Below are 10,000 nucleotides of genomic sequence, written 5' to 3' on the forward strand. Positions count from 1 at the left end.
CTGGCGCTCGCACGGCTAGGAAATGCCGACTGGCGTGCGTCGCCTGCGTTCAAAACGGTTCTGGGCACGCACACGGTGTTGACTCTGCCCATGTCAAACACTGCAGTGTGCAACCCAAGGGGACTCAGGCACCCCGCCCGCCCCCTAGGTGCCTGTGAACAGGCTTTGTATTTTTATTTTTCATCATCAAGTACACCGCCAGGTGAAACTTTGTGATTTTTTTTTTTGCTGCTCATAAATACAATTTTCTTATTTGTAAAACAACGGAAGCAACCTGTTGGCGCTCGCACGGAGAGGAAATGCCGACCGGCGTGCGTCGCCTGCGTTCAAAAGGGTTCTGGGCACGCACACAGTGTTGACTCTGTCCATGTCAAACACTCTAGTGTGCAACCCAAGGGGACTCAGGCACCCCCGCCCCAAAGGTGCCTGTGAACAGACTTTGTATTTTTATTTTTCATCATCAAGTACACCGCCAGGTGACACTTTGTGATTTTTTTTGTTCATAAATACACATGTATATATATATATATATATATATATTTGACACTTTGTCATTTTGTCTGTTCTTTTCGCCACAGGCCAAGTTTATTAAACCAGGGTTACCACCGGTCTGGACCCTGGCCGATATTTCAGACCGACAACGGAGTTCGGAAAGCCCGCACAAATTCATCTTAAATCCTCATATAGGACTTCCGAGAGCTCTTTGAAAGGTATTCTATTTGAAAACGCTTACCACCCTCAAAGTCGCACTTTTCTGGGCATTTTTAAAGTGTGACCGTTGTCTGAAAATGTTCTGAAAATCGTGTCCCCGAAAATCTCCGGGTACCCCGCCAACCTCCCCTGCCAACAATTGCAACCGTAAGGTCGGGCGGTAGGCCTACCGTCCAGGAGGCCCCAAAGCCCGCAAAACGCCATTTTGCCATTTTCTCATCGGGACTTCCGAGGGGAACTCATTAACGAGCTCCAGGAGTGGTATGCCAGAAATTGCAACTTGACCCGTCGCCGGGCACACCCGCTACTCTCTGCGGGAATACCCCCACCGGGTGCCGGGTAAAGGCCTCGGATCTGACCTCATGGACTTCCGTCTGCGCACGGATTTTGCTCTCGCGGGCCCAAGAGCCACTTTCCACGGCCTACCAACGCAATCCGAAGTGCATTGGCCAACCATTACAACGGGAAACACTTTGCCTCTCCACCAGAGACTAAGTCCAATTGGTTAACCATTTCTCAGGAAAACACTTTGCCTCTCTGCCAGAGACTTAAGTCCAATTGGTTAACCATTTCTCATGGCCGCAATTTGCCTGCCGTTCAGAGACCAAGTCCAATTGGTTAACCATTTCTCTTGAAAACACTTTGCCTCTCCGCCAGAGACTAAGTCCAATTGGTTAACCATTTCTCAGGAAAACGCTTTGCCTCTCTGCCAGAGACAAAGTCCAATTGGTTAACCATTTCTCTTGAAAACACTTTGCCTCTCTGCCAGAGACTAAGTCCAATTGGTTATCCATTTCTCGTGAAAACACTCTGCCTCTCTGCCAGAGACTAAGTCCAATTGGTTAACCATTTCTCAGGAAAACACTTTGCCTCTCTGCCAGAGACTAAGTCCAATTGGTTAACCATTTCTCGTGAAAACACTTTGTCTCTCCGCCAGAGACTAAGTCCAATTGGTTAATCATTTCTCAAGGCCACAATTTGCCTGCCGTTCAGAGACCAAGTCCAATTGGTTAACCATTTCTCTTGAAATCACTTTGCCTCTCTGCCAGAGACTAAGTCCAATTGGTTAACCATTTCTCTTGAAAACACTTTGCCTCTCTGCCAGAGACGAAGTCCATTTGGTTAACCATTTCTCTTGAAAACACTTTGTCTCTCCGCCAGAGACTAAGTCCAATTGGTTAACCATTTCTCGTGAAAACACTTTGTCTCTCCGCCAGAGACTAAGTCCAATTGGTTAACCATTTCTCTGGAAAACACTTTGCCTCTCTGCCAGAGACGAAGTCCATTTGGTTAACCATTTCTCTTGAAAACACTTTGTCTCTCCGCCAGAGACTAAGTCCAATTGGTTAACCATTTCTCGTGAAAACACTTTGTCTCTCCGCCAGAGACTAAGTCCAATTGGTTAACCATTTCTCTGGAAAACACTTTGCCTCTCTGCCAGAGACTAAGTCCAATTGGTTAACCATTTCTCAGGAAAACACTTTGCCTCTCTGCCAGAGACTAAGTCCAATTGGTTAACCATTTCTCGTGAGAACACTTTGCCTCTCTGCCAGAGACTAAGTCCAATTGGTTCACCATTTCTCTTGAAAACACTTTGTCTCTCCGCCAGAGACTAAGTCCAATTGGTTAACCATTTCTCTGGAAAACACTTTGCCTCTCTGCCAGAGACTAAGTCCAATTGGTTAACCATTTCTCAGGAAAACACTTTGCCTCTCTGCCAGAGACTAAGTCCAATTGGTTAACCATTTCTCGTGAAAACACTTTGTCTCTCCGCCAGAGACTAAGTCCAATTGGTTAATCATTTCTCAAGGCCACAATTTGCCTGCCGTTCAGAGACCAAGTCCAATTGGTTAACCATTTCTCTTGAAATCACTTTGCCTCTCTGCCAGAGACTAAGTCCAATTGGTTAACCATTTCTCTTGAAAACACTTTGCCTCTCTGCCAGAGACTAAGTCCATTTGGTTAACCATTTCTCTTGAAAACACTTTGTCTCTCCGCCAGAGACTAAGTCCAATTGGTTAACCATTTCTCGTGAAAACACTTTGTCTCTCCGCCAGAGACTAAGTCCAATTGGTTAACCATTTCTCTGGAAAACACTTTGCCTCTCTGCCAGAGACTAAGTCCAATTGGTTAACCATTTCTCAGGAAAACACTTTGCCTCTCTGCCAGAGACTAAGTCCAATTGGTTAACCATTTCTCGTGAGAACACTTTGCCTCTCTGCCAGAGACTAAGTCCAATTGGTTCACCATTTCTCTTGAAAACACTTTGTCTCTCCGCCAGAGACTAAGTCCAATTGGTTAACCATTTCTCTGGAAAACACTTTGCCTCTCTGCCAGAGACTAAGTCCAATTGGTTAACCATTTCTCTTGAAAACACTTTGCCTCTCTGCCAGAGACTAAGTCCAATTGGTTAACCATTTCTCGTGAAAACACTTTGCCTCTCTGCCAGAGACTAAGTCCAATTGGTTAACCATTTCTCAGTGGCACACCGAGGGCAATCTGTAACGTCTCGCGGGCCCGGGGGCCCCTTTGCACGGCCTGCCAATGCAATCCGAGGCGCACTGTCCTTCGTTTGGTTAACCATTTCTCAGGGGCACACCGAGGGCACCCTGCACTGTCTCGCGGGCCCGGAGGCCACTTTGCACGGCCTGCCAATGCAATCCGAGGTGCTTCGCCCTTGGCCGCCTTCCCGGCCGGCTTCGGGACGTTTCGGGGGCTCTCACCGGGGCAAATCCGGTCCCCCGGGCGATTAGGAGGCCTCCCCGGGCAGGCCCGGGCTTCAGGCCGCCGCTTTTCCATCCCGGCCGAAAGAGGCGAAAAATGCCGAAAATGGCCAAAAATGGCCGCCGGCAGGGCCTGTCGGTCGGTTTGGCGGCAGCCTGGGTCGGTCCCTGCAGACCTGGAGGCTCGAGAAGGTTTTTGGCGATGTCGACCGATTCTCGATTTGCCACCTCCTACTATTCTGCAGGTACCCCGCCAACCTCCCCTGCCAACAATTCCAACCGTAAGGTCGGGCGGTAGTCCTACCGTCCAGGAGGCCCCAAAGCCCGCAAAACGCCATTTTGCCCTTTCCTCATCGGGACTTCCGAGGGGAACTCATTAACCAGCTCCAGGAGTGGCATGCCAGAAAATGCAACTTGACCCGTCGCCGGGCAGATTCGCTACTCTCTGCGGGAATACCCCCACCGGGTGCCGGGTAAAGGCCTCGGATCTGACCTCATGGACTTCCGTCTGTGCACGGATTTTGCTCTCGCGGGCCCAAGAGCCACTTTGCCCGGCCTGCCAATGCAACCCGAGGTCCATTGTCCTCATTGGTTAACCATTTCTCGTGAAAACACTTTGCCTCTCTGCCAGAGACGAAGTCCAATTGGTTAACCATTACTCGTGAAAACACTTTGTCTCTCCGCCAGAGACTAAGTCCAATTGGTTAACCATTTCTCAGGGGCTCACCGAGGGCAATCTGTAACGTCTCGCGGGCCCGGGGGCCCCTTTGCACGGCCTGCCAATGCAATCCGAGGCGCACTGTCCTTCGTTTGGTTAACCATTTCTCAGGGGCACACCGAGGGCACCCTGCATTGTCTCGCGGGCCCGGAGGCCACTTTGCACGGCCTGCCAATGCAATCCGAGGTGCTTCGTCCTTGGCCGCCTTCCCGGCCGGCTTCGGGACGTTTCCGGGGCTCTCACCGGGGCAAATCCGGTCCCCCGGGCGATTAGGAGGCCTCCCCGGGCAGGCCCGGGCTTCAGGCCGCCGCTTTTCCATCCCGGCCGAAAGAGGCGAAAAATGCCGAAAATGGCCAAAAATGGCCGCCGGCAGGGCCTGTCGGTCGGTTTGGCGGCAGCCTGGGTCGGTCCCTGCAGACCTGGAGGCTCGAGAAGGTTTTTGGCGATGTCGACCGATTCTCGATTTGCCACCTCCTACTATTCTGCAGGTACCCCGCCAACCTCCCCTGCCGACAATTCCAACCGTAAGGTCGGGCGGTAGTCCTACCGACGAAGAGGCCCCAAAGCCCGCAAAACGCCATTTTGCCCTTTCCTCATCGGGACTTCCGAGGGGAACTCATGAACCAGCTCCAGGAGTGGCATGCCAGAAATTGCAACTTGACCCGTCGCCGGGCGCACTCGCTGCTCTTTGCGGGAATACCCCCACCGGGCGCCGGGTAAGAGCCTCGGATCTGACCTCATGGGCTTCCGTCCTCGCACGGATTTTGCTCTCCCGGGCCCAGGGGCCACTTTCCCCGGCCTTGCGAAGGCAATCGGAGGTGCTTCGCCCTCGAAACCGCCTTCCCGGCCGGCTTCGGGACGTTTCCGGGGCAAATCCGGTCCCGCGGGCGAAGGGGAGCCTTCCCCGGGCACGCCCGGGCTTCAGGCCGCCGCTTTCCGTGACCTACCGAAAGACGCGAAAAATGCCGAAAATGGCCAAAAATGGCCGCCCGGCACGGCCTCGCGGTCGGTTTGGGGGCAGCCTGGGTCGGTCCCTGCAGACCTGGAGGCTCGAGAAGGCACTTGGCGATGTCGACCGATTCTCGATTTGCCACCTCCTACTATTCTGCAGGTACCCCGCCAACCTCCCCAGCCAACAAATCGCAAATGCCGATCGGCGGGTGACCGTCCGGTAGTCATGCCGACGAAGAGGCACCTAGGCCCCGCAAACGCTTCCAAATCCGACCCCATCCCGGACCGGTTCTTTTTTAAAAAAGGCTCCCAGGATTCCGGATTTTTTCCTGCCGCACTCGGGACCACCCGACGGACACGAAACCGGGAACCTTTCCCCGGTCCGACCCTCCTCGGCCCGGCCAGCCGACGCCGAAGCGGCCGACTGGTTAATGATTTCACCCTGCTCCGACGTGACGCGTTTTCCAACCGCGCATGCGCGGCTCTGCCACCCGAACCGCCCCCTCACGTGGGGGCTCTGGGTCCGCCCCCCGGCAGCCATTTCCTCCTGCCGGTCCGTTATTTTACGCCGTTTTTCGCCCTCCAGCCCTGCCGGAATGCTGCCTGCTCGCTGGTTAACCATTTCGCTCCCTGCACTTCGGCTTCTGCCCTGCTGGGGAAGCCCGCTGCTGCCTCTAACCGTACTCACGGGCGGGCGGCTCTCCTGCGCGGCCTCCGGCCACGCCCCCTCACCTGGTTTGCTGGGAACCCGCCCCCGGCAGCCTGTTACTCGTGCCGGTTCGGTCTTATCGGCCCTTTTTGCACCTTCCCTGCCTGCTGGCATGCTTCGGCTCACCGGTCAACCGGTTCCCCGTTCTCCACTTAGACTTTTGAGCTGCGGGGCTGGTCTGCCGCGAACTGCACCCGTATTACGGGGCGGGCGGCTCTACTGCCCGTACGGCTGCCCTGCCTGTTAACTGGTTAACCGTTTCCCCGTCCACTACTTCGTCCCTGGACCTGCCGGTGTGTTCTGCAGCTAACTGCACCCGTATTACGGGGCGGGACGCTCCGCTTACCGGCCGGCTGCCATGCCTGCTTAACTGGTCAACCATTTACTCACATATACTTAGCCCCTGGAGCTGCTGGGCTGGTCGGCGACCTAACTGCACCCTTGTTGCCGGGAGGTCGGCACTAATTGCCGGCCGGCCGGCTGCCCTGCCTGCTAACTGGTAAACCCTTTACCCACATGTACTTAGCCCCTGGATACTGATGGGCTGTTCTGCACCTAACTGCACCCTGATTAGCGGGCGGGCGGCTTTAATTGCCGGCCGGCTGCTCTGCCTGCTAACTGGTTAACCATTGACCCACATGTACTTAGCCCCTGGAAACAGAGGGGCTGTTCTGCACCTAACTGCACCCTTATTAGCGGGCGGACAGGCGGCCGGCTCTAATTACCGGCCGGCCGGCTGCCCTGCCTGCTAACTGGTTAACCATTTACCCACATGTACTTAGCCCCTGGAAACTGATGGGCTGTTCTGCACCTAACTGCACCCTTATTAGCGGGCGGACAGGCGGCCGGCTCTAATTACCGGCCGGCCGGCTGCCCTGCCTGCTAACTGGTTCACCATTTACCCACATGTCCTTAGCCCCTGGAAGCTGATGGGCTGTTCTGCACCTAACTGCACCCTTATTAGCGGGCGGGCGGCTGTAATTACCGGCCGGCTGCCCTGCCTGCTAACTGGTTAACCATTTACCCACATGTACTTAGCCCCTGGAAACTGATGGGCTGTCCTGCACCTAACTGCACCCTTATTAGCGGGCGGACAGGCGGCCGGCTCTAATTACCGGCCGGCCGGCTGCCCTGCCTTGCTAGCTGGTTAACCATTTACCCACATGTACTTAGCCCCTGGAAACTGATGGGCTGTTCTGCACCTAACTGCACCCTTATTAGTGGGCGGACAGGCGGCCGGCTCTAATTACCGGCCGGCCGGCTGCCCTGCCTGCTAACTGGTTAACCATTTACCCACATGTACTTAGCCCCTGGAAACTGATGGGCTGTCCTGCACCTAACTGCACCCTGATTAGCGGGCGGGCGGCTCTAATTGCCGGCCGGCTGCTCTGCCTGCTAACTGGTTCACCATTGACCCACATGTACTTAGCCCCTGGAAACTGATGGGCTGTCCTGCACCTAACTGCACCCTTATTAGCGGGCGGACAGGCGGCCGGCTGTAATTCCCGGCCGGCTGCGCTGCCTGCTAACTGGTTAACCATTTACCCACATGTACTTAGCCCCTGGAAACTGATGGGCTGTTCTGCAACTCACTGCACCCTTACTGGCGGGCGGACAGGCGGCCGGCTCTAATTACCGGCCGGCCGGCTGCCCTGCCTTGCTAACTGGTTAACCATTTACCCACATGTACTTAGCCCCTGGAAACTGATGGGCTGTTCTGCACCTAACTGCACCCTTATTAGCGGGCGGGCGGCTGTAATTACCGGCCGGCTGCCCTGCCTGCTAACTGGTTAACCTTTTACCCACATGTACTTAGCCCCTGGAAACTGATGGGCTGTTCTGCACCTAACTGCACCCTTACTAGCGGGCGGACAGGCGGCCGGCTCTAATTACCGGCCGGCCGGCTGCCCTGCCTTGCTAACTGGTTAACCATTTACCCACATGTACTTAGCCCCTGGAAACTGATGGGCTGTCCTGCACCTAACTGCACCCTGATTAGCGGGCGGGCGGCTCTAATTGCCGGCCGGCTGCCCTGCCTGCTAACTGGTTAACCATTTACCCGCATGTACTTAGCCCCTGGAGCTGCTGGGCTGGCCGGCACCTAACTGCACCCTTATCACCGGGCGGGCGGCTCTAATTACCGGCCGGCCGGCTGCCCTGCCTGCTAACTGGTTCACCATTTACCCACATGTACATAGCCCCTGGAGCTGCTGGGCTGGCCGGCACCTAACTGCACCCTTATCACCGGGCGGGCGGCTCTAATTACCGGCCGGCCGGCTGCCCTGCCTGCTAACTGGTTAACCATTTACCCACATGTACTTAGCCCCTGGAAAATGATGGGCTGTTCTGCACCTATCTGCACCCTGATTAGCGGGCGGGCGGCTCTAATTGCCGGCCGGCTGCTCTGCCTGCTGACTGGTTAACCATTTACCCACATGTCCTTAGCCCCTGGAAGCTGATGGGCTGTTCTGCACCTAACTGCACCCTGATTAGCGGGCGGGCGGCTGTAATTGCCGGCCGGCTGCATTGCCTGCTAACTGGTTAACCATTGACCCACATGTACTTAGCCCCTGGAAACAGAGGGGCTGTTCTGCACCTAACTGCACCCTTATTAGCGGGCGGACAGGCGGACGGCTCTAATTACCGGCCGGCCGGCTGCCCTGCCTGCTAACTGGTTAACCATTTACCCACATGTACTTAGCCCCTTGAAACTGATGGGCTGTTCTGCACCATACTGCACCCTTATTAGCGGGCGGACAGGCGGCCGGCTCTAATTACCGGCCGGCCGGCTGCCCTGCCTGCTAACTGGTTCACCATTTACCCACATGTCCTTAGCCCCTGGAAGCTGATGGGCTGTTCTGCACCAAACTGCACCCTTATTAGCGGGCGGGCGGGCGGCTCTAATTACCGGCCGGCTGCTCTGCCTGCTAACTGGTTAACCATTGACCCACATGTACTTAGCCCCTGGAGCTGATGGGCTGTTCTGCACCTAACTGCACCTTGATTAGCGGGCGGGCGGCTCTAATTGCCGGCCGGCTGCTCTGCCTGCTAACTGGTTCACCATTTACCCACATGTACTTAGCCCCTGGAAACTGATGGGCTGTTCTGCACCTAACTGCACCTTGATTAGCGGGCGGGCGGCTCTAATTGCCGGCCGGCTGCTCTGCCTGCTAACTGGTTCACCATTTACCCACATGTACTTAGCCCCTGGAAACTGATGGGCTGTTCTGCACCTAACTGCACCCTGATTAGCGGGCGGGCGGCTCTAATTGCCGGCCGGCTGCTCTGCCTGCTAACTGGTTAACCATTTACCCACATGTACTTAGCCCCTGGAAACTGATGGGCTGTTCTGCACCTAACTGCACCCTGATTAGCGGGCGGGCGGCTCTAATTGCCGGCCGGCTGCTCTGCCTGCTAACTGGTTAACCATTTACCCACATGTACTTAGCCCCTGGAAACTGATGGGCTGTTCTGCACCTAACTGCACCCTTATTAGCGGGCGGGCGGCTGTAATTACCGGCCGGCTGCCCTGCCTGCTAACTGGTTCATCATTTACCCACATGTACTTAGCCCCTGGAGCCGCTGGGCTGGTCTGCACCTAACTGCACCCTTATTAGCGGGCGGACAGGCGGCCGGCTCTAATTACCGGCCGGCCGGCTGCCCTGCCTGCTAACTGGTTCACCATTTACCCACATGTCCTTAGCCCCTGGAAGCTGATGGGCTGTTCTGCACCTAACTGCACCCTTATTAGCGGGCGGGCGGCTGTAATTACCGGCCGGCTGCCCTGCCTGCTAACTGGTTAACCATTTACCCACATGTACTTAGCCCCTGGAGCTGCTGGGCCTGTCGGCACCTAACTGCACCCTTATCACCGGGCGGGCGGCTCCAATTACCGGCCGGCTGCCCTGCTTGCTAACTGGTTAACCATTTCACCTTCTGCACTTTGCCTACCTTACCCTTCGCCGAACCCTAACCCTGGCCCTAACACACGCTCTAAACCCTGCACTTAAACGTAACCCTAACCCTCACCCTAACCCTAACACTCGCCCTAACTCTAACCCTAACCCTAACCCTAACCCTACCCTTAAACCTTACCCTAACCCTTTGCCCGTCCCCGACCCCAACACTAACCCTATTCCCTCACCTTCTCCCCGTCACCGACCCCCAACCCCGACCCCAACACTAACA

The sequence above is a fragment of the Cetorhinus maximus genome, unplaced genomic scaffold, assembly GCF_964194155.1.
Source record: "Cetorhinus maximus unplaced genomic scaffold, sCetMax3.hap1.1 HAP1_SCAFFOLD_1139, whole genome shotgun sequence".
In the NCBI taxonomy this organism is placed as follows: domain Eukaryota; kingdom Metazoa; phylum Chordata; class Chondrichthyes; order Lamniformes; family Cetorhinidae; genus Cetorhinus; species Cetorhinus maximus.